This window comes from Agelaius tricolor, unplaced genomic scaffold (genome assembly GCF_023055355.1).
Source record: "Agelaius tricolor isolate 1412-34295 unplaced genomic scaffold, bAgeTri1.0.p SCAF_2, whole genome shotgun sequence".
Taxonomy (NCBI): Eukaryota; Metazoa; Chordata; class Aves; order Passeriformes; family Icteridae; genus Agelaius; species Agelaius tricolor.
The window spans coordinates 92,647,078-92,673,660 of NW_027269262.1; positions in this window are offsets into that span (position 1 = coordinate 92,647,078).

A 26,583-nucleotide genomic window follows, 5' to 3' on the forward strand; every position below is an offset into this window, starting at 1 on the left:
GATCTACTCAACGCATCCATGTTCCCCCAGACATGTAATTGGCTCCTTCCTCTGTGCTGGGGTGGAGCTGTAAATCAAATCACAGTTATAAAGGTGAATGCTAATGCTGAGTGACACTCACACCCTGAAGGCTGCTAAGCAATAAATAAAGACATTTTTTTCACCTTACGTGGTGTTGATGTATAGGCTAATCCCAGATCTGTAATTCTTCTCTCAATCCTGCCTGTGCTTTTCTCTCTGGCTCCAGATGCTGGCATTTTGTTTATGAGGGTCTTGATGGGGTTTATTCTGCTCCTGGGAAGCCTCATCTTTAATTTACTGCAACCAGGTTTGTGAATCTGCTTAAGCAAAGTTATTCACACTCAGAACTTCCATTAAGCCTAGGAAAAAGGATTTTAATTAGGTATAATGGGGTTCTGAAAGGTCTAATTTGAGACTGGTAGTTTATTTCTTTGTAAGACCACCTCGTCATGATTAAAAAAAATAATAATTTTTTCCTTTATCAACAACAGGAATTTGTAGTGTAATCAAAATGTATTTTAAAATTCTTTCTTCCCACAAAATCTTTTTTCTTTATGGGGTGGAAAAGAGCAAAACACCAAACCTAAACAACACGACAACATTATAATATTTTTGTTCAATAGTTTTTATTTTTGTTTAATAGTTTTTGAGGGGTTTTATTGTAATTTTTATTTAAAAAAATCTCAAAGTATTTTGGCCCAAGCCCAAAATATTTCAGCACAAGAAAAAGTTTCAGCTGCTGCAATGCACTGTTGATGGCTGTAACTTACAGCCAATGCAATGTTTTTTCAGATCATCATGATCTTTTTGCATGATTTCAAACTTGGGTCATGAAATTTGAGGTGCAGAGATTTAGTTTTCTGGTGAGCATCCCCTTTATTCAATATTAGAGTTCTAATAACCTGGTAAAAGCAAGCAAATGTATCATATAAAAGAGTTTTTTTTCAGGCATCATGAAATATGACTGCTTTTGGAGGGTCATACATTTCCTTTTGGCTGTCACTAAATCAAAACATTTAAAAATCTATTTATTTTAGTGATCTTCTCCACAGGAAGAGTGTATAATTTACCTGACATCCTCTTCTCTTTTGGTTGAGATAGAACATGAGTTGTGTGGTCAGCACTTGGCTCAAATATATCACCCAGTAATACAGTAGAAGTATCTAATTTATTAATCTATAACACATAATAGTCTAGATAGCCATTGGTTATCTGTCTTCCCTTTCTCTGTGTCTCATTCATAATTTTATATGATATCACAGAACATAGAATTTTTTGGGTTGAAAGGGATGTTCTGCAGTACTGTAACCCCACTGCCATGGGCAGGGACACCTTCCTCTACCCCAGATTGTTCCACGCCCCATCCAACCTGGCCTGGAACATTTCCAGGGATGGGGAAGCCACATCTGGGCAACTTTTGCCAGTGTCTCACCATCCTTACCTTCACAAATTTTCTTCCTTATAGTCTGACTCAATCTACCCTTTTTCAGTTTAAAACTGTAGTCCTTTATTCTGTCACAACAGGCCTTGGTAAAACTCTCTCAATTTTCCTCATGTCCCTCACTTCTCCTTATAGACTGAAAGGCTTCTAAAGTTCCCCCTGGAATCTTCTCCAGACTGAACAATGTCAATTCTCAATGGCACAGACTTGGCCTGGTTGAACTTCATGAGGTTCTCCAGGACTCATTCCTCAAGCCTGTCAAGAACCCTCTGGATGGAATTCTTTTCCTTGAGTGTATCTACTCATCTGAAAACTGTCAGCATCAAAAATCCCACTGTCCATTCCACTGATGAAAATATTGAATAGCACTGGTCCCAGTACTGACCCTGCAGGAACACCACCTTTAGTGTGTTCCACTTGGACATTGAGCCATTGGCTATAACTTTTTGGATGTGGCCACCCAGCCAATTCCTTACCTATCTAACAGTCCATCCATCAAAAAAACCCACATATCTCTTCATTTTAGAGGTAAGAATGCTGTAGGGAACCAAATCAAAGGCCTCACAGATGTCATCAGTAGCGCTTCCTTTGTCCACTGATGGAATTCTGCTTGGGAGCAGCTCTGCTGAGGGGTTATAAAGGCTGCGAAAATGAACCGAGGATAAACCAGGCCATAAAGCTCTTAAATGTGTGAAACAACATTCAGTGGATTCCATCAGGTTTTAACTATTAGAAACTGGCATTAACTTGGTGGGAAGAAGAATACAGAGCAATACACACTTGTCCTATACCAACCATGCGATTGTCGTGAAACAGAGCAAGAGCTCTAGTGTTGGGCTCTGACCAATTTGAGAGATGTGAAGCACTAAGAAACACTCAAAAGGCTACAAATCACTGCTGAGATTCTTATGAGATGTGGGAAGCTGAGAGCCCCAGAAGATTGACTCATAACAGACATTTAGGTCCTAAATGCTGATTGATATATTGTTTTGCCTGAATGCATCAATGCCAGTAAGAAGGGCAAATCTGAAAATTATGTCATCATTCACTGGGAAGTATTTACAGCATGACATGTCAACCCTCTTGATTGGACCTGCCATCCAGCAAGCTGTGCATCAGGGTTTTTAATTTATTAAAATGGCTGTTTTATATTTCCTTTGGAAAGGATTTTCTAAACAGCTCATTTGAAGGATGGTATCAAGTATCTTTTGCTTCATTAGTTTCTTTCAGCATATACTATGTCTTAGAGCTAGACAGGGAATTATAAGGCCATTATAAGGACCATAACTATTGCTGTCAATAAAACACAAGGATGAATTCAGGAAATAATTCCCTCTGGGTTTAATTGGCAAATAAAATTGATATTTTTATGACCTTTATGTCTTTTTCTACAGTGGGGATTAGGTTTGGATTACTCTAGACCCAGTTTTCTAAGAAGATGGATTTTTTTCCACATAGGATTTTTTCTGGCAAGGAAAGGGAGAAGTAAGCCCTTTTTTCTGCTATGTGGCCTCTTTATCAGGCCTAAAACGAGAAAACATTTCAGATATTTAGAAACCAACAACCTATATATATCAACCCGCAGTGATTCTGGCAGGTTCTGGATTTGTTGACTTTTCTGCACAAAACTCTGGATGCTCTGCTTCTAAGTTTAGGGTCCAAGAAATAGAAAGAAAAATGAGAAAACACCTTTGATCTATTCTGCTGTGGCACACTGCAGTGTCTTGGGTGTCTGGTCCTTGGATTACTTTAGAGGGGGAAATATCATCCTAGGTCAGGTAAGAATGGAGTCAATTCACTTCACTGCCTTAACCTCTGCCACCTGGTACTTGCAATTGTAGATACACATTGTTCCTCCCAGTCCTGTATTACCAGAATTTTAGTGGAATGAGCTGTTATCCTGACCTTTTGAGAAGGGAAATATTTGGGTTTTTTTCTTCCTTTAGAAATATATTTTATGTTTTACTTTATTCTTTCTAGTTGTCAAGTAATGTACTGTAACAGAAAAAGAAGTTTTAGTTTTGTCAACAGCTAATGAGCCTAATCCAGGTGACATTGATTTTAACATTTCCTTTCCTAAGGTTTGCCTCAGATTTGTATTTCTGCCCTTTGATCAGCATGGTGACCTGCCTTTGAAACCTCCCTGGTGTACAAAATGAGTTAAAATCCAGATTAACATGTGAGGAGGGGCAGCAGCATCAGTGCGTGTTTCCAGAAAGGCTCTTGGCTCTCCATCCCTGCTGGCACTGTGGTGGGACATAACTCAAACTCAGAGCAACTGATCTGCAGCAGAAGAACAATGAGCTATCAGCAACAACATTGTGAGGATGAAAACATGAGGGAAGCCATAAAATGTCAGAAAGCTTAAAAAAGTATTGATTTTATGTAGAACTTTGATAGTTCAGTTTCAGGGTGTGAAGGTCAGAAATGTTGGGGGAATCATTGGGTGAGGGATACTTCATCCTGTGATCAGTCAGCTGGATGGTGAGGCTGGATTGCAGCTAGTAGCTGAGCCCCTGGATTCAGGCTCTTTTATTTTCTTCTTTTTTATTTTTGAGAGTCACACATACAAAATCAGATTTTTATAATGGAATGAAAAATTGATGATAGAGAGAAAAGCTGATGGTATATAATCTATCTTCTCCTCTCAAAATGAAATATTTTAAGGGATTTATATAAGTATAAAAAACCCCCTGGAACAAGTCTCCATATTCTTTTTGTAAAAAAGAAGTGTGAAATATCAAGGATCCATTCTGGAGTCATTGTCTTCCCATTACTTCACCATAGCACACCTTCCAAAAGATTACTATATGCTGGTAGAATAGAATTCATATCCCTGCTCACCTCAGGTTTGGGTCTAAACATTTCAGGAGGGATTACCGTGAGTTGGGAATTTGTTTTTCTCATGCCATAAGATGTGGTTCTGCTCTTACAGACAAAACAAGGCTTCGTTGGTCTTCTAAAGGACTTTTCAGGCACATGATTTGAAAAAACATGTGAATCAAAAGAGATGTGAATGTGCAGTGTTACTGCACTGGGTGGCTGAAATGGAGACACCTCCCTACTTCCCAACATTTGGCCTTTGATTCTATGCAAAGATTCAATACCAAGACCAACATAAAAGGTTTAAAACCACAAATTCTGAAAGCTCAATAGTTTTGCCTCTAAAAATTTTCCCAGGAAATCAACAGTCCCTCAGATGGGAAAAATTCCCTTAAAAAAATTCTCAGTGCTCCCCTCTTTATGATTGTGGGTACTGCCTCCTGATTTAAACATGCTTGGCAGAGGTAATGCTGATGAATAATCTTTTTAACTGCACAAGGCTTCAGTGAGGCTGCTGAACAATGCCAGAGGCAGAATTCATTGGAAGACATTAAATAGTAAAGTTTAATACATTGAAAATGAGTTTTAAATTGATTAAGGCTTATAAACAACACTAGCTTGGGTTTTCAATTTTTTTTCCAAGTTTGTTTTTACTTGTTCTTTATGAAAATTAATCTATTTTCTCACATGTCATTTTCTTTCAGTACTTTTTATAGGTTGGCTTGATTGCTGTCAATTCATTTCTTTAATGTAAGCAATTAAACGGTTGATCGTTTTGCTGGCTTTCAATTATCTTCCTGCCTGACAATTGCTCCAGCTGTAAGTAATTTTCCTTCTTTATGTTCATAATCCCCACAACATCAGCTGTATCTTGCAGACAATGGGAATGTCAGGTGTTAACCAAGGTGAAGGAGAGGCAGTGGCTGGAGATTTGCCCTCTTGCTTTGTGTTCCTGGTCCTTTTTTCAGGTGTGAGCAGAGACATGATGCCTTGGATTAGAGATGGAGTGGCTGGGATGGTGAACAGGTGTCCCAGCTGGAGGAGGTGACAGCTTGTGGCAGGCAGTTGGAACAGACCCTGATGCCTTGTGGTATTTTTATAGGGAATTTGCTGGCCCAATATAGAGTATTATTTGGCTTATGATAACACAGGTTTAGGGCTCACTGAAGGGTTTCTCAAGGAAGTGAACCTACCTAAGAGCTTTGAGGAACAGGAAAGAGTAGAAAAAGCACAGAGCCCAAGGTCTCAAGCTTTGGATGAGGACTACATTGACATTCCTTCTTCACATTGGCATAGAATCATAGAATGGTTTGGGTTAGAAGGGACCATTAAAGACCATCTAGGCCAACCTTCCTCCCATGGGCAGGGACATCTTCAACTAGACCAGGTTTCTCAGAGCTCCACCCAACCCTGAATGCTTTCAGGAATCAGGAGTCCAAAACCTCTCTGGGTTATGTGTTCCTGCTTCACTATTAATAAGAGGTTTCCATTACAAGAGTAGATCTTTCAATTTAGGCTATCCACCCTGAGGTCAGGGGTTGAGCCTTTGATGTTGAAAACTCTTCCAGGAACACAAAACCTTTCAATTTTTCAGAAAAGTTTGTAAGCTTTTTTTTTTCTTTTTCTTTTCTTCCTCTTTATTTCTCTCTTTAGTGTATTGCAAATTGCTGGAAGTTTTCAGACTACCCTGATGCTACCAGGCACTACTTTCCTGAAAGCAGGAAAATGGTCCTTGCAATGAGGAGGCCTGAATCAAATATCCAATAAAAACCATGGAAAACTGGACTTATGCAAGCTTAATATATTGAAATCAAGTGTTCAGACAAGTTGTTCTCTCTTTGGTGATTGGAGTCACCACAATCCCTTATGACTGGATTCATAAGGGTTCCATTACCCTGGTGGTCCCTCTTCCTGGCTCAATTATTCATTTTAGTTTTGTAGGAGTAATAGATTATAGAAAACACAGTAAAAATATTATCTGGATCTCAGCTAATGAATCCAAATTATTGTGGCAATCCAGTGCCAAACTTGCTGACTTCAGAACACAGAGGCATCTGTCCCATTAGGAAAAATACTGCAACAAGGCTAATTAACTGCAGGACTACTCAGCTAAGGATGAGAATTAGCACACTTATCCAGCTTTCTGCGTCTCACCTGCCTATTTTTACAGCATGGAGCTCTGCCCAGAGTCATATCAGCAGGTTCAGAGCTAACTTAAGGCTCTCTAACCTGGCAGTGCATCCTCTGATGGAGACTCCCTCATCTTCCTCCCTCCATTTCTTATCCAACTGCTGCTGCCTACTGCAATTACTTCAACACCTCCAGCAGTGTTTTTCAGGATGAACCTTAAAAAATGGCTCTTCATGGCAGAAAACTGTCAGTGCTGGAAACACTGTTCATGAAGTTCAAGAATCTGCTTTTACTTAAAATTCAAAGGACATTTTTCTGGGCAGGGTTTAATTATGGGCAAACTTTCTTATTCTTCCTGTTTTGACAATATTTGTGGCATTGTAAATACTTAAATATTGAGCACCAGTATTATGATAACTGAAGTCAAGAACACTACACAGTGTCCTGCAGGCAAAGAGGTTGACAAACTGGAGCTCACATTTCTCTGAGCTCAGAGCAACTGAGAATTAGTTTCACATTATTATCATAACAGCTTTGCTTTTTCTGCCTGTGCAAGGCACCGATTACCCTTTCAGTTCTTGCTGAAGACACCTGTGCAGCAGATAACTCTGCCTCAAGGGCTGAGGGGAGTTAAACTTGAGCTTGAGAGTGACATGCTGTCAAGGAATCCTGCTGCCAATTCCCCAGGAAGGAGCCCTTTTCCATGAAACTCAGAAAAACAGTTTAAAAGTGTTTGTGAAAGCTCACTAAAGGACTTTCACAGTGGGAGTGAACACCCACGCCTCTCATCCCAATATAAGAAAACCTATAAAACAATGGAAGCAAAAAGTAAGCAATTCAAATGGGACCATGGGGGCAACCAGATGCAATTTATGAGAGCGTTTCACAGCCAGAAGTGTGTCATTAACACACCTCTCACTACAGCACGGGCCATGGGAAAGGTTTGCTAGCAGCGGGGGGGATATACATATAAAATGAAGAAAGATTTTTTCGTCTGTAGTTTTCAGAAAAATATGGATCTAATTAATGTAAAATAGGACACAAATTCTACTATGTCATGCAAATCTGTGAGAATTGCAGTGGAGACATTCTGGTAATTTCCAGTATGTTAAGACATGCCAAGTGAACAATCTGTATGAAATCTATATAGTGAAGGAAGAAATAAAGAGAGGCAACAGAGCAAAAGCAGAAAGCAGCTGTTTCCAAAGAGGTATCTGTCTGATAGATAGAATTATCTGTCTGTAAACTGAAGGAGGATCTGACTCCCATCTGTTAATATGTTCAGTGAAATATTCTATGGTAGGGGAATATTTCATTCATATAATACACAATCACTTCTCTTAAAGAGGTAGCAAGGGAAGTTCTGCCTCTGCCTTGCATTTGGGCAATATCCAGGTGACTTGCTGTGCCACTAAATGAATGGGGAAATCTGGGTTGCTTTTCTGCTCTGTGTTTTTAAGAATAAACAAAATTTTTCAGTGCCATGGAGGATGTTACACTTGCTAAAGTGTACCAAAAAATGCATATCTGCCTATATGGCAATCATAGAATCATACAGTATTTTTAGGCTAGAAAATATCTTTGTAGTCACCAAGTCCTACTGTTAACCCAACACTGCCATGCCTACCACTAACCCATGTCCCTAAGTGCCACATCTATGTGCCATTTAAATACCTCCAGGGATGGTGGCTGCTTCCTTTGGCAGCCTGTCCTTGACCGCTTAACTAAACCAGCAGAAGTTCGGTACAGATTCTAAAGAGCTCCTCTAGTTTCTATCTGCTCTCTGAAAACCCATGAAGGAGCTGAGTGGCAGAGTGAGATGCACTGGAGCTCTGTAAAATCAATCATGTGATTAACACACAAATAATAGGTGTCTTTCTCAAGATTCAGTTCTAAAGGAATAAAAAAAAAATTGTGGGTACAAGGAGCATTGTACCTTTACCATCACACATAATTTAACTATGACTCAGCTGCTTTATTCCACAAAGAGGACAAAGGGAGTTTTCCTTGACTTCTCCCAGCTAAGCATCCTGACTCCATGGCAGTGATCTCTCGAGCTGGAATGATTCTGAAGTCAGAGGAACTTTTTTACTGGTGGTAGATCTTTGGTAATTGACTGATATCATGCATAACCTTGTAGTTTGGCAACTTTGACTTGTGCCTTGGCAGTTTAGAATCAATGTTCAAATGACTGTGCCAATCAGTAACAGAGTGACTCTTGACCTCAAACTTTAAGTCACACTTTTGCAACCTTTTATTAAAATCACCTTTTGCTAATACCTTTGACAGTGGTTCTTTAAGTGATCTAAATCATCTATTCACAACATATTGGTAGCTGTCAGGATGGGGAGTAGTATCCCTGATTGCTTATGGCAGCATGGAATAAGTCCCATGAGTCCCTGCTGAGTCCCAAAATTCTCAGAAGAATGGGCTCACCACCACTGACACGACTGGAGTGCAACTGCAAAGCAAATTAAATTAGCAAGAGGAAATATTGAAAATGGTAGAGGAAAAGGAATTATTTGTAAGATGTTAGGCAGCTGCCTAAAAGCCACCTGTGAGGACAGGAAAAAGCATAATGTAGACAGACAAGATCTGAGAGAGGGAATAGAAGGCAGGGGAACAGCTGAGTTACTACTGTACATGCAAATTGAACAGTTACAGGAGTAATTGCAAGAAGAAAAGCAGAAAATGCAAAAGTTGGAAGAAAAGATCTATATGATGCTGATGTGGGCTCCACATTCACCTAACCCCATGCAAATTAGGAAACTAACAGTCCCCAGAAGATTGGGATGGTGATATTTGGGATGATCCTGATGATTGTGATTAGGTAAATGGTGACCAGTTGTTTCCCTCAGTTTCCTCTGAATATGAGACTATACCCATCATTTAAATAGAATGAATCTGATTCCAGTTGGTCCTTGACAATATCAGCTGAAATTTCTAATAGGTTTGGGAGCACAAATTTCGGCACTAACATGATAGGATGACAAGAAGCAGGATCTGTGACCCGGGTTGTGGAGAGTTAAAGTCACCAGAGAAAATGGAGCAAGGGTTTTTCACCAAACCATGAAAGTTAAGTTATGGCACTCAGGAAAGAAGCACATTCATCTACTCACTGTGATTAAGAAGCACAATGAAAGTGTTTTGGGGTTTGATGTTTTGACCACATGAAACAGGTGCCTGCCAGATGGCAGTGTGTGGTTCTTACAACAAAGCCTTTAATGTTTAACTCTACTGAATTCAAAGAGACAGAACAGAGACATTCCGAGTGAGGAAAGGGGCTTCTGTCTTTAATATGAGCAATTAGACAAGTTGAGCCATGAAGAGGTGACCTGCCTGTAAAACTCCAATGAGACTTGTGTTGTTTTTGCCTTTCTAGGAATGATAAGGCAACAAAGCTGGAGAAGGGCTGGGAGAGTAAGACAAATAAGGAGTGGCTGAGGGATCTGTGGGTTTTTAGTCTGGAGAAAAGGAGGCTCAAAGGAGACTTGAACACTCTCTACCACTCTACAACTCCCTGACAGGATGGTTGTAGCAAGGTGGGGGCTGGATGGTTCTCTCAGGCAATAAAACCTGTGGAAATGGTCTCATGCTGCACCAGGGGAGGTTTGGGTTGGATATCCAGAAGTATTTCTTCACTGAAAAGGTGGTTAAGCATTGGAATGGGCTGCCCAAGGAGGTGGTGGAGTCACCAAGCATGGAGGTGTTCAGGATAATTCTGGACATGGCCCTCAGTGCTGTGGCTTAATTGACATGGTGGGGATCAATCAAAGGTTGGACTCGATGATCTTGGAGGTCTTTTCCAACATTAATGATTCTGTGATTCTGTGATTCTGTGATATCAGGAATGACACAGCACATATTCTCTGGAGATCAGGTTATCCATTGGAGGATTGCTCATCCTTCTCAAAGGAGAACCCAACACACACATCGACACAGCTTGACCCACAGGGTGAAGACCTTCACTTCTTTATTTCTGCTAGTTGATATGGTACTTATAGGTAAATTCTACACCATGCACCACATGTCTTCCTCAGATGTGGCTGCAATCTGCTGTAATAGCAATTAAAGGGGAAGGCAATGAGAGCACCTTGACCACTGATAAAAAAAAGGTAATTTGGGATTATGACACTCACTTTGAAAGGGTTTCCAATCTTCGTGACATCTAGTTAATGACACTTATTACCCCATTAATGGTAAAGCCACAGGTTTTCTTTTAACACTACTCAATGCTTCAGTATCTGCCTTATACCCAATTATAGTGCTGATTAAATCACAATGGAACTGTCCTCTATCTGTTAAAACATTCAAGTATGAGCTCCAAATGAGAGCAAATGGCCAACTGAGGATGTTAATGCCTGACTGGACAGGAACAGCAAGGATTTATTTGTGAAAATACTATTATGAACTAGGACATTTGCCTTGATGTTTAAGAAAATGTCAACATCGAGTTGAAACCCTTGAGACTGTACTTGCATATATTGGAAATGGATGTATCCATATGATAACTCTGCGTGATTCTGTTTACAGTAGGGACATATGATCACTTTAATAGCTATATATGTCATTTTATCAAAATGATGGGATGTAGCTTTAACAATTCATCTTCCTCACAACTCACCAATTGCTATAATCCAGCTCTATACTGTGTCAAGTTTCATTGCCTGTCACTGCTGGAGTGAATCTGGCTGTCCTGGTTTAGGGCAAATTTGGTAGAGAATCTCCAAAGGGGGGGGGGCCCTTCCAATAAGCAAACCCACACGGCCCCTCCCCCCAACCAGTTTGGGAAGGATTCCTCGGAGAGGAGTGGAAAGAACCTGTTTATTTATCAGGGAGAGCACCCCCAGCACACAGAATGAACAATACCGGATGACACCACTCTGAAAAGGCCGCTCTATTATCAGTCCCTCTGGCGCTGGGGCAGCTGCTGCAGCAACAAGGGGCAAACTCTCGGTGTTCCCAGGTCCCAGGGCAGAGCAGGTTCAAGTTGGTTCCAAAAAGGAAAGGAGAAACAGTCCAGGAAGAAATTTGGACTGTTTAGCTAAACTAGCTAATGAGTGGAAGCAAGAGCAAGCAAAAGAAAAGCAGAAGCAAGAGTGAGAGAGAGCAGAGCGAAAAGCAAAAGCAAAAAAGCAAAAGTGGCACCAGCTTCTGCCCTGTCTTTGTGTCTCGCCAGGCTGATAAGAAAATCCAAACAAAACTTTCACTCTTCAGAGCCAGTCTTAAAAGCACAGAACATGTCCAGCATAAATAGAACACATGAATAGGGATACAAGCATCATAACCTCACCCTAGGACACTGGCATTGGCAAGAAACTTGCAATATGATGATCTGAGTCCATGCTAAAATGGACAACAGCACAACAGACAAAGAACTTGGATTGCCACCCATCATCAGGCAAAGAAGATAGACCATGTCCTGAAAAGAGTGAAGAAAGATAGAGAACACTGCTGGTGGGAAACTATTTTTGGATGGCCACCCACAGCAACTGGAATTTTGAATTTAGTGCTGCATCCAATTATAGTTTTGTTAGTTTTGGCTTTATAGTGTTTACTGTTTATAATCATCCTGTATATCCTGTCAGAAGATAAACCAAATTACATCCATCCAACATGTAAACCACAGACAATGAACTGATTACATGAAATGTTATATAATTATATATGCATAATTATATATATAATTACATTAAGTCTGACCCATAAATGAGAAAACCTATCAATTAATTGGATGCTTACTTCTAATCTGCCACATATTTATGACAAAGAGACAAAAGATAACTGTACTACCACTCAAGGAGTTTGTAATGTGTATTAAATGTTGCCAAAGGGTAAAGGGACTCAAAGCTGGACAAGGGATATGAGGTGTGGCCACACCAGTGTCCAGCACAGAGGGACAATCACAGCCCTGGTCCTGCTGGCCACACTATTGCTGACACAGAACACCAGGATGCCACTGGGATATTCCTGATCAAAATCCCACACCCCCAACCCCCCAAAATAAAGAATGGATGTTTTTCCTTGGCCCTCCTTTGTTTTTAATCTTTTTTAAAAAAGACACTTTTTATAGTCTTTCACAGTAGTGACCAGATTAAGTTCCAATGGAGCTTTTGCCTTTCTGATGGTCTCTCTACATAAGGTCAGGGCCAAGTGCTGGGACACAGGGTGATGTGGGTGGGCAAAGCACTTTGGCACTTCGGCACAGGGCTTCCTTGGGTGTGTTTAGGGGAGGAACATACATGGGACAAGAGACAGGTGCAGGTCATGGGGAGGGGAAGAAGTGCAAGAAAAGTCACCGGGCAAAGGCCTTAAAAAAGTTATTTATGTTCAGGGGCTTCAGCATGGAAACTGTCAGGCCTCTGGGAGAAAGGGTGGCCATGCCCACCAGGCCTTTGTGACCTGCAGTGACATCGGCCCAGAGGCCATTGTGATGTGGGTGCATGTCATGAGCCTTGGGGCTGCCAAACCCTGAAGTGGCCACTCCCAGGAGAGCAGCTCTCTGAGGAGGCAGCAGCTTCTCTGGAGGCAGCAGCTCAACTGGGAGATTTTGGCCAGTGTTCAGCAGAGCACTCTCACAATGTCACGGAAGCAGGAGGCGAATGCCCATGGCCTGCCCCATGAGGGGCAGCCACTGCTGTACCGGCGGCGGCAACAGGTGTGGGCTGGGGAAGGAGGGACAGCCTGCAGTGGGACCTGGGGGAAGCCCTGGGGCAGAGATAGCCAGGCCTGGCACCAGGCCATGCTCTGTGCAGGGCCTGCACTAGGACGGCCCAGGCCCAGCAATGGCCCAGAGGCAGCGAGCCCAGCTGGGAACCCGGCCCAGCCTGGCTGCTGTGGCCAGCACCTGCCTTGGGGCCAGGACCGGGCTTGCAGGCAGGTGGGGGACACTGTGCTCACACAGCCACCTCCATCCCGGGCCTCCTTCTGCTTCCCACAGGTGACCCCCAGGCAGCCACAGGCGGCACCTCAGGTCACCTGGATAACCATCACACCCATCCCTGCGAACAGGCCCACTCTGTTCCCCATCCCATCACGGAGCCCCACCTGGTCCTGCACACGCAGGGGCAGCAGGGAGGGCGGGCACTCAGTGCCCCGCAGCCGTGTCACGGGGCCACGGAGATTGTCTGTGTCAGACTTGCCGCCTCTCCACGGCCCTCAGTTGACACTGGCTCCTCCATGCCAGCTGAGCCCTCAAATGCAAAGTGCAGCCTCTGGGAGCATCAATCTGCCCCATCTGACAGCAACAGCCTCTTGGTTTTCTTCCAGAGGCACAGCACTTGCTGTGGGCCCTGTGGCCAGAAGCCAGCAAGAGATGGTACCACCTTCACCAAGGGGTACTCTGGTTGCTGGCAGGGCCTGGGAAACACCTTTCCTGGCAAGGAGAACAAAAGGGCTCTGGCATCGCTCAGCCACAAGGCAGGGCCATCGCCTGCCACCAGTACAACCCACAAAGAACGTGCAAATCTGCACTGGGACCCAGCCAGCTTGGAAGCACCTGGGGCACTCTGAGACAGAGGAGCTCAGCAAGGTGCAGATAGGGTATGGGGGCAACACTTGCAGTGACCCGTTTACAGGCCTGGGCCCATATCTACGTGCGAACAGGTCCATCAAGTCCACTTTGAGAACCCCCAAGTGGTTAAGTGCCCACCAAGAAGGGCAGGGAATTCATCAGCCAGCCAAGCAAACTGTGCATCATAAGCAGCTGTGCCCAGAGGATGAGGAGGCTTTGGTGCGTCGTTTGCGTAAAAAGAGGGAGGAGCTGGAGGAGCTGGAAGACAAAGTCTATGAAGAGATGTTTAAAACCATCTTCTCCTCCCTGGAAGACAAAGAAAGACCCATGAGGTCTAAGTGCATCCTCAGCGATGCACCAAGCCTCACCCTGGATCCAGCTGTGGGCCCCTTGGTCCCGCACAGCACTTGCAGCATAACCAATGATGCCACAGATGAGACACAAACATCCTTAGAACTTGTGTCACTTGACCAGTTGCTGGCTGAGCTGTGCCCTGTCTCGGACAACTCGCTGTCTTGCGATGCTCGTGTCAAGAACTCTGCAGGAGAGACAGAAAACAACACAGAGATTGCACATCCTGACCTGTTGGCAGGCCTGTGCCCTGTCTCTGGTGACTCGCCCTCCTCTGCCTTTCTTGATGAGCTCCTGGAAATGTGGGAAGAAGAAGAGCTCCATGACAGAGCAGCAGCAGGAGAGAGTGACAGCGAGCCAGAGAGCCTCTTGTCTTTCCCCCTGCAAGATGAAGAAGCAGAACCACCAGCTTCTTCTGTGGACAGTGATCCCTGCATTGAGCAGTGCATCCAGCCTCTCCCCATGGCATTGCTCGAAGGGCCAAACATGTCTGTGGGTTGTGCCTCGTCTGCTGACCCTGTGGGGCAGACAGAAAAAGCAGGCATGGAAGCTGGCTGTGCCCAGGCTGCCCCTCCCCAGGAAAAGCCTTGCGAGGATGAGCTTCTGGCAGGAGCTTGCCCGGAGCCTGGCCAGCCCCTGGCACGCAGCGTTCCTGCTTGCCCCGCTGGCAGCGCAGCCGTCCCGCAGCCCCCGGCCCCACGGCCATGGCGCTCCATGGCCAAGAGGGCCCGGCGGGCTCTGCGCCGCCTTTCCTCCTTCAGCTGCCTCAGGGGGCAGCCAGAGGAGTGAGCCCGGGGCCAGCAGCAGGACAATGGCCAAAGATGCCGGGGCTCACCCTGGGGACACCCAGCTCCCAGGGTCAGCAGCAGGTCCCAGAGTGAACGGCTCCAGGGAGATGAAGACTCGGGATGCATGGATGGATGGGTGGATGGTGGCCAAGGCAACCACTTGCCAAAGGCAGGCCCTGCTGCCGGCCACAGCCCTTCACCCCCAACCCACCAGCAAGGCAGCCTGGTTAGGGAGAGCCGGCTGAGGAAGGATGACAGCGCTGCCTTGTAGAATCCTACAGAAGCTGACTTTGGCTCTGGGCTGCATCGTGGGGTAGTGTCCTTGCCCTGTCCTCAGGGAGGGGGGTTTAGGAGTTGAGACATACTCCTTGGGTCTCAGCATTGCAGGTAAATGAAGTCCAATCCTCCTTTCACATGGCAAATAAGGAAAACATTTCTCTGTATACCTACAACATGTATTGGAGAAAGGTGTTAACCCTGTATGAATGACCTGGAGTCCACAAGAACTACCAGTCTCGGGGCCCGTTGCTGGTCAGAGTGACCCCGAGAAAATGTTAGAAAGTCTCTTTTCCCAGCCCAGTGCTTGAAGGAGTCAGAGCTCTTCAGTTCTCGGTCTCAAGGTTGTTTATTGTTCCTTATCTATAAAATATTTTCTCCTGTCCTGTCAAGGTCCATTCAGCAAGCCAGTCCAGGCACTCTGCCTGCCCCTGGGGCAGTGTTATGTCTTTATACTAAAAACTATGTATACAATGTTTACATTTACTTTCCAATACCTATCACCTATGTTAGACAGTGAGCTTCTACTCTAAACCAATCTAAAAGTGCCAACATTGCAGCAGAAGATGGAGGCCAAGAAGAAGAAGGAGAAAGGCTGGACATGCCCAGATCCCTCGATCTTGCCCCCCTGAACCCCGATGTGGAAAACCCCAAAATCTACTTTTTCACCCCATGATAAATTCACTATCATTCTGCTTAACTGTCATAGCCTGCAGATCTTCATCTAAGGTTGGTAACTTAGGTCCACAGGTCATAATCAAAACCACGGGCATCCTAGGCTCTGTGCCAGGGTCTCTGAGCCCTCTGGGAGGGGTCTTGGCTGCTCAGGACAGCCAGAGGGATGTCCTGGGTTCCAACATACCAAGATTGCTAGTGCATGGAAGGACTGATGGGACACTGCTGGAGCCAGCCTTTTGGATTCTCCTTTGCTTGATCTCTTCCATACTCAACCCCATTATTGCTCTTTTCCACCCCACCCCACCCCCACTCTTCCCCCTCTTTCCTTCTTGCCCTCCTCTTTCCTATCTCTATCTCTCCACACTATATTTATTGTTAAATAAAATCCCTGTTGTTGACTATAGCAGATGGTCTCATTGGCACCTTAATCTGGGCAGAGGCATCTCTCACTAATCTCATCTCAACAGGGCCACACATCTGCACACAGCACTCAAGGTGTGGCCTCCCCAGTGCCCAGCACAGAGGTGCAGTCACTGCCCTGGTTCTGCTGGCCACACCAGTGCTGACACAGAAGCCCAGGATGCCACCCTCCTCCTTGCCCACTTGGGTACATGCTGGCTCACATTTGGCCACTGTCAGCCAGCGTCCCAGGGCCTTTCCTGCTGGGAAGCTTTCCAGCCACTCAGCCCCCAGCCTGGGGCACTGCAGGAGCTTCAGGGGACATGAGAGCAGGATGAAGATCTTTCTCTTCTTTAACCTTCACCCTGCTGGCCTCACACGACATCCAGCCAGCTTGGCCACATCCCCCTGCAGAGCGCATTGAAACCCCCACCACCTTGGTGTCAGCTGCAAACAAACTGAGAGTGCCTCATCCAGATAATTGACAGAGATATTAAATAGAATCCGCCTACCTGTGATGATATTTGGGAAAATTGTGTGTATTTGATGCCAGCATTTTGGTTTGCTTTGGTCAGACTGGATGTGACAATGATTCCTCTGTTCCTAAATCCTGTGTATGGAAGAGGTGCAAAAGCCAACTGTTAGTGTCTGCATAAAACCCATGGATGAATAAAGCTCTTTTCTGAAGAGGGATCTGTGCAGACCTGATGCACACAGTCACACCTATTTCAAAGAGATATTTTGCTGTCCCATCAAGTATTTGTTGGAGGTCTCCGAGGGAGGCCTCCATAAAGATCTTGCAGTTGGTGATAAATCTGCTAATAGCAGCTAGCAAAGATGCCTTTCCTTTCTTAACCTTTGAGCATATGGCTGCATAAAGCTGCATAACTATCAAAACAATCATCCAGGTAGTGCCTGACAGTTCTTTCTTTTTTAAAAATTAATTTTAATGGATGTGACAATATGTTCTGTCTTGATACAGGCAAGAGTAAATAATCAAACCTGAGGAAGAAACAGCAACCAGTGGTGAGGGACTGGGGAAGGCAGAGTACCTGACAGTCTCAGAGAGGAGGCAACAACATCTGGGGAAGTTCAAAGTCTGTAACAGGATGCTGGGAAATATTATACACAGTGCTGGTAAATTACTATCAGCCTCAGAGAAGAATTTACAGGAAATTCAGAAATGAAACAAGGTTCAGGTTTAAGTACTTTTGAGCCTTTGAGCAGAGGTTTTCATGGCAGCTAAGTCCTGCATGCAAGCTGTCAGTATGAAAAGTTCATGCTGAAATGTAAATTCACTGAATGGGAAGCATCTGATGAGCCGTGGGGACTGGCTGTGGTGGCTTTCTCTCCCAGTTATACAGGAAACTGGGGATGATCCAATGGTTGGAGCATCCATGCAGGCTATGGGCTCAGTTCCTGGCTGCTGGTGCTAACTTCAGCTGGTTGTTTTGCTCCAGGTCCTCATGAAGGGCCAGGGCTCACAGCCTCAAGACACAGTATTAGCTATGAGATGTTAAATGGGAGCCTGTAATTAACTTAATCCCCTCCAGCTCTCTCTGATCACTGGAGAGAAGTGAAGATTAAATTAATCATCTTAGTGTCTACCACTCCTTACCCTCTGAAGGTACCTATAGCAGCTGCTCTACTAAAAGTAGAGAAATTTAGATTAAATATTAGGAAGACATTCTTTACTGTGAGGGTGGTGAGGCCCTGGCACGGGTTGCTCAGAGGAGCTGTGGCTGCCCCATGCCTGGAAGTGTCCAAGGCCAGTTTGCATGGGGCTTGGAACAACCTGGAATAATGGAGAGTGTCCCTGCCCATGGCAGGGGGTTGGAATGAGATGATCTTTAAAATCCATTTAACCCAAACCATTCAGTGATTCTATCAACTACCTCAGTTAGATCCCTAAGTTTGAATGTGAGGTGTCTGAACCTGAAATCACTAGGAATTAAACCCTAAAAAACTTTGAAGGTCTCTTACTTTCTCTAATTTTTCATATTTGTGATGAGCCTGAGTTTTCTTATCTCTGAGAATTGTGCACTGTATTATAGACTATAATCAGGCACAGGGATGCCTGCACTAGCAGGATGATAGTGCAAAAAGCATCCTTCTTTCCTTTGTTACTGACTCAGTCCATTTAGATGACAACTCACCCAGATAGACCTCATCCATCCCTTACCTGACCATTTTTTTGCCTGATCTCCCTCCTCAGCTATGGGTAATTTTGACTCTCCAATGGTCTTACAGCAGCAACTACGGAGATTGATATTTTGGCAGTGTTACTGTCAGATTTATATCATCTGAGAAATATTTTTCTGGAACAAATGAAAATAAACATGACTTGGGAAAAGAAACAAACAACTTAACTTTGACTTTTGTTTTAGGATCACTTCTCAGCTCTATTCCATAAGTAGAGTCTGTCAGGATGCCCATTTATTTATATTCCTGTAAAGATGAGTATAGCAGGACAGTCGGAAACTGCAAAGTAAATCCCAGGTATGGTGATCATCCTTTAGCTCCAGTTTTAGACATCTCATTCTGTATAGTAAAAGAAGAAAATAACCTAACAATAAGCAGATGCATTTTAATGTAACTTGATAGTTGAGATGAGCTAGAATACAGTTAAATAAGTTGTGGGTTGTCATTTCTACCTCTTTTTGCATAGCATCTTCCTTTATGCCATTTATTATTATCCTTGCTAACAATCATCTTTCTTTGATTTATCCCATGTTGCAGTCCATCTGGTGCCTGAAACTCCAGCTTCATTTTATATTAAAAAAAAAAAGCATCAGTGCTCATTCAGCAGAATTTGCTGAAAGTATTTATTGGTTCTTTGGTTCTTTTTACTTGGAAAACCCAAACCAGTATGGACCAATTTCTCATTTTGTAGTGATGGATATGTTTATATTTCAGCCCTATTGGTGGATGTGTATGCAGTGCATCTAATGCTCATTCATATCAGCAATATATATACACACATATTGCTATTCCAATAATAAAACATATAAGTCATTCCAGGTTATTATAAGTGGACCCAGAAAGTCAATATATCATTTTGGTCTTTTGAGATTTTCAGCTATAAATCTCTGAGTTGTTTGACATGAACTTCTGCTGTTATTTCCCAGGAGAAATTAACTGGGAATATTTTGGCCCAAGTGGGCCTAAAATGTACTCTGTCCATGTTAAACATATCTGGAAAAGCTTTGTTGGAAAAGTTCAGATATCTTTACTGGAAAAGAGATACATATTCTTATCAGATTTAGTGGAGTTCTAATGATAGTCTCTGTGCTTGTGTAACAAGAACAAAAATATGCACCCTGTCATTGAAGAAATCCATGTGCTTCCTATGTCTGAATACTCTGATGAAAAACACAGAAGAGTCCTTTACCCATCACTGATTTTCCTTCAGCAGCTGTTGCAGAAAGTGTTGCCACTGGGAAGTTAATTTTTTATATAGTCAACCACCATGTAATAGGAGATATGTGTCAGCGGGGTCCAGATACACATCATTGGTCTCCTTGTTATCTGGAAATCCTTAAATCATCACTCTCTAATGAAACAAGAAATGTGTATTCTAAATTCATAAAGATTTATAAACATTCACTGCTGCCATCTGACAGATTTATGCATCACCTGCAGTTCTCTCATTCTTCAGTTCTGTCCTATGAGCCATGGGAAAATGATGATCCTGCACCATTATGCAGGGCTGAGAAATCTGAAAAAGGTTAAGTTACAGAGTCTGAGGGAACTGGATGACTAAGAAGGAACCACAAAGGAAGAACAAGCCACTTAAATTGATAAATCATGAGACAAAAAAATTGCACAGGAGCTTGCCTTGTGGATGGCTTTTTTGGCTGGTATTTGACAGGGCAGTCTCTGGATGCCTTTATTCCAGGGCAGAGGTACTGCTGCATGGCTCTGGAGCAGTGCAGAGTGTTCTGGTTTTGGAACAGTCAGTACAAGACAAAAGAATTGTCAGAAAATAATTTTCTTCCTCCTATAAGGAGCTGACACTTCATTACAGAAAGCAATGCCCTCAGCCCATACACAATATTTAAACCTCTTAAACCTGTTCTTTGGGCTGTTAGCATTCACTCCAGAAACTGGGAAGCATTTCCATTAAATTTCAGTTTTCTAATACATCAGGCTCAGCATAAACCACAAATGAAGGGTCTGTTTTGCCACTGGAATTCACCCTGATAGCCCAATATTGACTCCACTTTTCTGTGTTGGACTACAATGACGTCAAAGTTTGATGTGACAAATGAAGAATCCATCATTTCCTGCCGGGAATTTGCTACAGTCTAATCATCTTCAGCCTTACAAAAAGTGATAACTGACTTCCAAAACAAAATAGTGTGGATTTAGCTTCCAGACACTGGGGTTTGATCTGCATTCCTTCTCCAACTTGAAGACCCCTAGTGCATCTAATACTTCCCTTCCACAAATTTTCTGATTTTCTATAATCAAATCACTTTTGATTCCTGTCTTTTGATACAGTAAAATATCTGATGTCCTGTACATTACTCAAACTCCTCTCTTTCTCTTTACAGAATCCTAAATCATGCATTTGGCCAGATGTGGAAATGGAATCACCTCCCAGCAGAGGAGGGATTGCAGGGTGTTATTCTCCTGAAAGCCTGTGCAGAGGTGCTGATGCCATGGGATCAGGGCTCATGTTCACTAAGCATCCTTTATTTCTGAGCAGATGGCTGTGTTTGGCTCTGCTGGAGGATGTGCTGCTCACACAGTCCTGTCTCAGCCAGTGCTCCTCACTGCTCTGAATCCAGACATGAGTCCATTTATTTGAATAAGGAAGGGGGGATGGTGATGTGGCCACTTCACAGTTACATTCAGGAAATTGCTCTGCAACAGCATAAATTAATGGTTCATGAAAGAAATAGAATCTGTTTCAGCCTCTCCCTTAATCCCACTCCTGTCTCCATCATCTGCCAGGATTGTTTTTATCTATAAACAACAGCAACAGTGATGGGGTTTGGTGCATTACACAATCTCTGATTTAGGTGTGAAAGCTGGTGTGGTTCAGAGCTGTGCTGGGTTTGCTGTTGGTATTGATATCCCTCTATGTAAACTGTCTTCAGTTTATGTGTCCTCAGTGCACAGGGACAGTCTTGCCCAGATATGAGGCTCTGTGGCACTGAGTACCTCATGCAAACCTTATTTTCCAGGTCTGTGCAGGTGCTTTTGCCAAGGATGTGGCAAAGACCTGGACAAAGACTGTACTAACCAGTGTACACAGAGTTTGAATAACACCCTGTGAAACAGGTGATTGTTGTCATTCTTATCATAGAGCTCAAGAAACTGGCACATTCATAAAAAGAAATGGCAACATCTAGGTGGGACTGAGTTGATAAAGGAAATTGGGTTTCCTAATTTCCACAATGTCCCTGCTCGTAAGTCCAGCCATCCTTCTCTGAAAAACAGATTCAGAAATGGAATAAACTGGCATAAACCAGCTCCTCAGGAGTGGAGCACATCAGCATGTGTTCAACAGTGGGAGCCTTCTGACAGGATCTTGGTTTCAGACTAGATTTCTTGGATTTCACTGACATGAGATCACGGGTGTCATTGCCTATAGAGAGGTAAGAAATGGGTTTGCAATGCATTTATGCAAGAATTCATTAATGATCATCATCTATTTACTCCTAACAAAAGAAAACAGACATGCTGACATTTTCTCAGTGTGTGTGTGTGGACATACCATTCCAAAGTTCTTATGTTGTGTAAATCAGAAGAAAACACAGTGGCAATGCCAGGTGGTCAATAAGAGATTATATTAAGCAAGCAGCAAGTGTCAGTGAAATGTATTTCTGCCTGATGATCCGGTGGATAACTGTAGATAGCTCCAGCAATCTGTGCTCAGTTTTAGCCTCCAGTATTAAATTGGGTAAGCTACCATCTCCAAGTAATTTGTAATTTTAAATTAGTACAAGGCTCATGACATTTCTCTTTTGGGACTGTTCCAGTGAGAGGTTTCATGTTCACATTTAAATAGGTAAGGCTGCTTTGGTCAAACTCTATTTATCAGTTCCCTGTTCCTACTGTTTCCTTGGAAGCCAAAAATGAGATTGAAAGAGAGTAGAAAGGCAAACTTTTGCTGGTATGTCTTCATGTTTTCTGAGTTTTTGTTATTTCAGTTTAATTTTGGTTTTCACTTGGGCAGATATAAGAACTCCAGGTAATAGTGTGTTACTTGCCAGCTCCTCTGAACTGGAGAAAGTGATTACTAGATGTACAGAGAAAGCTGGGTGGAAGTTTTAAAATATATTGCTGTGCTTCTGTCAGCAAGAATTATCTCTGCTACCTGCCAGCTTGACTTGTTATGTGGAAAGGAAAGCAGAACAAAAACAAACAGAAAGAAAGGGGAAATTCAGGAACATATTTGCCACCTCATCCAGTGGGGATGACCTGTCCTGTGGCTGTATGACGCCCTTACCCTGCCAATCCTGTTTTTTGTGATCACATTGGAGCAGAGCAACTTTTGTCCCCTCTGCTTTTGAAATTTGTTTCTCAACATACTGTGGTAGGTGAAGAGATGAGCAATGGTGGGTTGGGATGAAAGGGAAACAAAGAAATAGAAGAGCAAGGCTAATGCCTTTGGCTTTCCTCAGAAGGTGGATTCATTATCATGAAACAAAGTCCAGTGTGATTCCCCCTCAATCCCAATCACATTTATACATTTTTCTAGACATTTCTAGCATTGTGGTGCCTGGAGGAACCTTAACACAGTAACCAAAGTGTCATATCATTCCCCTGATCAATGGGAAAGCTGTGTATGAATCCTTGAGGGAGATCATGGCAAGTGGGTCTGCACACAGCTCTTCTCTGTCTGCTCTTCACCAACATGAAGAGCTCGAGTGGATCAGAGGAGGCCATGAAGATGATTGGGGTTGGAGAAACTCCCATGTGAGGATGTGCTGAGAAAGTTGCTTTTGTTTAGCTTCGAGAAGACTTCAAGGAGACCATAGAGCACCTTCAAGTGTTTGATGAGGGCTTACAGAAAAGGTGGGGAAGGACTTTTCCTCAGGAGTGTAGTGACAGGACAAGGGGGAATGGCTTCAAACTGAAAGAGAGTGGGTTTATCTTAAGGAGAAATTCTTCCCTGTGAGGGTGCTAAGGTCCTGGCACAGGTTGCCCAGAGAAGCCCCATCCCTGAGAGTATTCCAGGCCAGGCTGGATGGAGCCTGGAGCAACCTGGGATAGTGGAAGGTGTCCCTGCCCTTGGCAGGGGGATTGGAATGAGATGATCTTTAAAATCCATTTAACCCAAACTATTTTGTGATTCTCTGCATGTGATTATTTTCACTGAAACATCTATGGAACAGGAAATAATCCAAACATGAAAACCAAAATCGGATTATCTAGTCTGTGATTCCAATATTTGTCAGTATATTTTGATTGTGAATAGGAAGGCAGCAGGTGAGTTCTAGGAGACATTATGTAATCATGTAGTGCAGGAAACTGAGCTCTCAGGTAAATAATTCTCTTGGGCATCACCGTATTCCAAAGAGGGGTCAGATCAGGAAAACTTCAGAGACTTCATTCTCTGTTTTAGTCAACATAGTGCCCTATATAAAAAATATGGCCTGCTTTTGTTTCTTCATTTTTAACTGTTTTCAGTCTTTGCCCAGTTTCAGTTTTTTCTCTCCTCCCACCAGCCCACGTTATTGGAGGCAAAGGTTTCTGAGAGATTCTTGTAGGAAATGATGATTTTCTACCACAGCACTCCACAGCAGTGTAGTTTATTGGGATAGCTCACATAAAGATGGATCTATTTGCATAAAACACAGCTAATTTCAGTCTCTTACACTCACGAGCACTAACAGGCTTTTGTTTTAAACAGTCTGCCTATAATTCAGGCATTAAGGCACCTGTTTCTATGGAGCCTGTCTGGGATTGTTTGCAGTGAGTAGGGGACAAGGAAATCAACTTTTGAGACCCTCCCCACATTTCACATCTTCTTAAGTGAGTGCTGTTGGTTTGGGATGTGTCTCATTGTGCTGATGAGGAGCTGAAAGTGATAAATCTCTTAATCCTGACCCCCCTCTCTGAGCCATCAGAATTTAGTCACTGTCTCCACTCCAGAGCTGCTTGTCAGGAGAAATTGCAGGAAGTTTTGTGCTGGGATCTCCATGACCTGCTGCTGTAGGTGTCAGCAGCAAATGCCATTTGGCACCTCTTCTTTTTCTGGTGTTTGTTCCCATGCCTTCACATTCAGCCTTGATTCATATCAGTATAAACATACTGTTTTCTACAATTTGTCACAGCTGTAGAACTTTCCTGGGCCTCTGTTTTCTAATTCATCGTAGGCATGTTGGTACATGATGACAAAAAGAGGTGATAGCTACCTCTTGTGATGCAGTATTTTTCACCTCACAAATCTCACAAGCTCTTGGTATTGTCCCAGGTATTTCAGCAATATATTACAGTAAACTTTTCTCCTTCCTGGCTTAGGATTACAAAGGAATATTACAGTTTACTTCCATCCACATAATGATCTTGCCTATAAATTTTAATCGGATCCAATCTTCATATTTTCTCTATTTTATTGGATTCTGGTGAGGGTTATGATGTGTCTTGCTACTTTCCCAGCCTCCTTTATTCAATTTATATAATTCCTGTTTATCCAAGACAAACGAAAAAAGGTTTGAAAGGAAAGGAAAAAAGTAGGACAGACAAAAAGAAATCTTTTGAAGAAGGGAAAAAACAAGTACTGAGTTCAATTTAAAATACTGTTCTAAGTAGTCTATTTGCATATTCCAATGTTTTTATTCCCCCCATTTTGGTGCCTGATGGACGTAATTAACTTACCCCATTCCAAACACCTTGGGGCTTATTGATAAGCCTTCTGAAGTCAGGGACCCTAAAGCTCCATTTGTCTGTTCTTATTTTCCATTCCCTTTAACATTCAATTATTCATGTCTCTATCTCTTGTAAAAGAATATTTTAGTTCTTAGATACACTTAAATGTCTATATATATACACAATTTATATGTATTCATAATGTATACTTACACACTGTATATACATATATAAATATATGTATGTAAAGTGAATCTATGTGTAATACCTCACATATTTATACTCTTTATATTTATATATAGAAAGAGAAATCTGCATCTCTAGAAATATGTACATCTTTGAACACTCCTGGGTCCAAAGGAAATGGGCAGCCAAAGAGCACTTTGATCACAAGGGCTCCTGACATGTATTTTCTTGGATAAAAGCTGTCCTTAAATGATTAACATTGAAAAAAAGAAGGAAATTTAGAAGGGACTGTTGTGACTTAAAGTACAACCCTTGAAAGTAAAGCAGATGTTTCTGCCAGAGACCTCAAAGGTATGAATACAAATCACTAAAGTTCAATTAGAGGGCACTGAAAAAGTGCAACTGTGGCATCTAGATAGAGGAACTTTAGTGTTTACACGGATTTTTACAGAATAACAACCACTCATGATGGACAGCAAGGACATCTGTAAATTGCATATAGAGCAAAAGAACATTAACTTGTTGAGCAGGCTTTTCTCTTCAAATATCTGCTGAATTGGTCTCTTTGGTGTCCTCTGCTGCTACAAATCTGAGCAGTGCTTTGTTGTTATGAAAGTAAAATATACGTGGAGGAAGGAGGGGATGAACACATGGAAAGCCTGTGGGATGCAGGGCCAGAGCATAATTCACCCATCCTTGGCCTATGCAGGATGATTTCCTGCAGATGGACACCAGAACCTGTGTGTGGATGGGGACACAAAGCAATGTGAGCTCCTACAAATCCCAGAAACTCTCTGTCCATGGGGAGTTTTAGTTAATATCACAAATTTCCAGAATCTTCTCCAGAAAGTAAGGTGGGACCTGTCATCTGGCCCATAGTAGCTGCAACAAATCTCTGTACACTTCTTTCTAAGTGCAGCTTCAATAGAGCTCAGGAAATGTTGGACATAAGATAGAAATTTTCTACAGGAGTTAGCATCTTCCTTTTTTCTGTTTGATTTTTTTTTTTAGCAGGATTAGTAGAAAAAAAAATAGAGGAATGAGGCCAATGGAAAAGAACAATGCAGGAAATTTATAAGGAGGGTAATGAATCCAATTATAATTTGAATCCTAAACAGTGTGCTGTTAAGTGTAACTGCAGTCTGGCACTA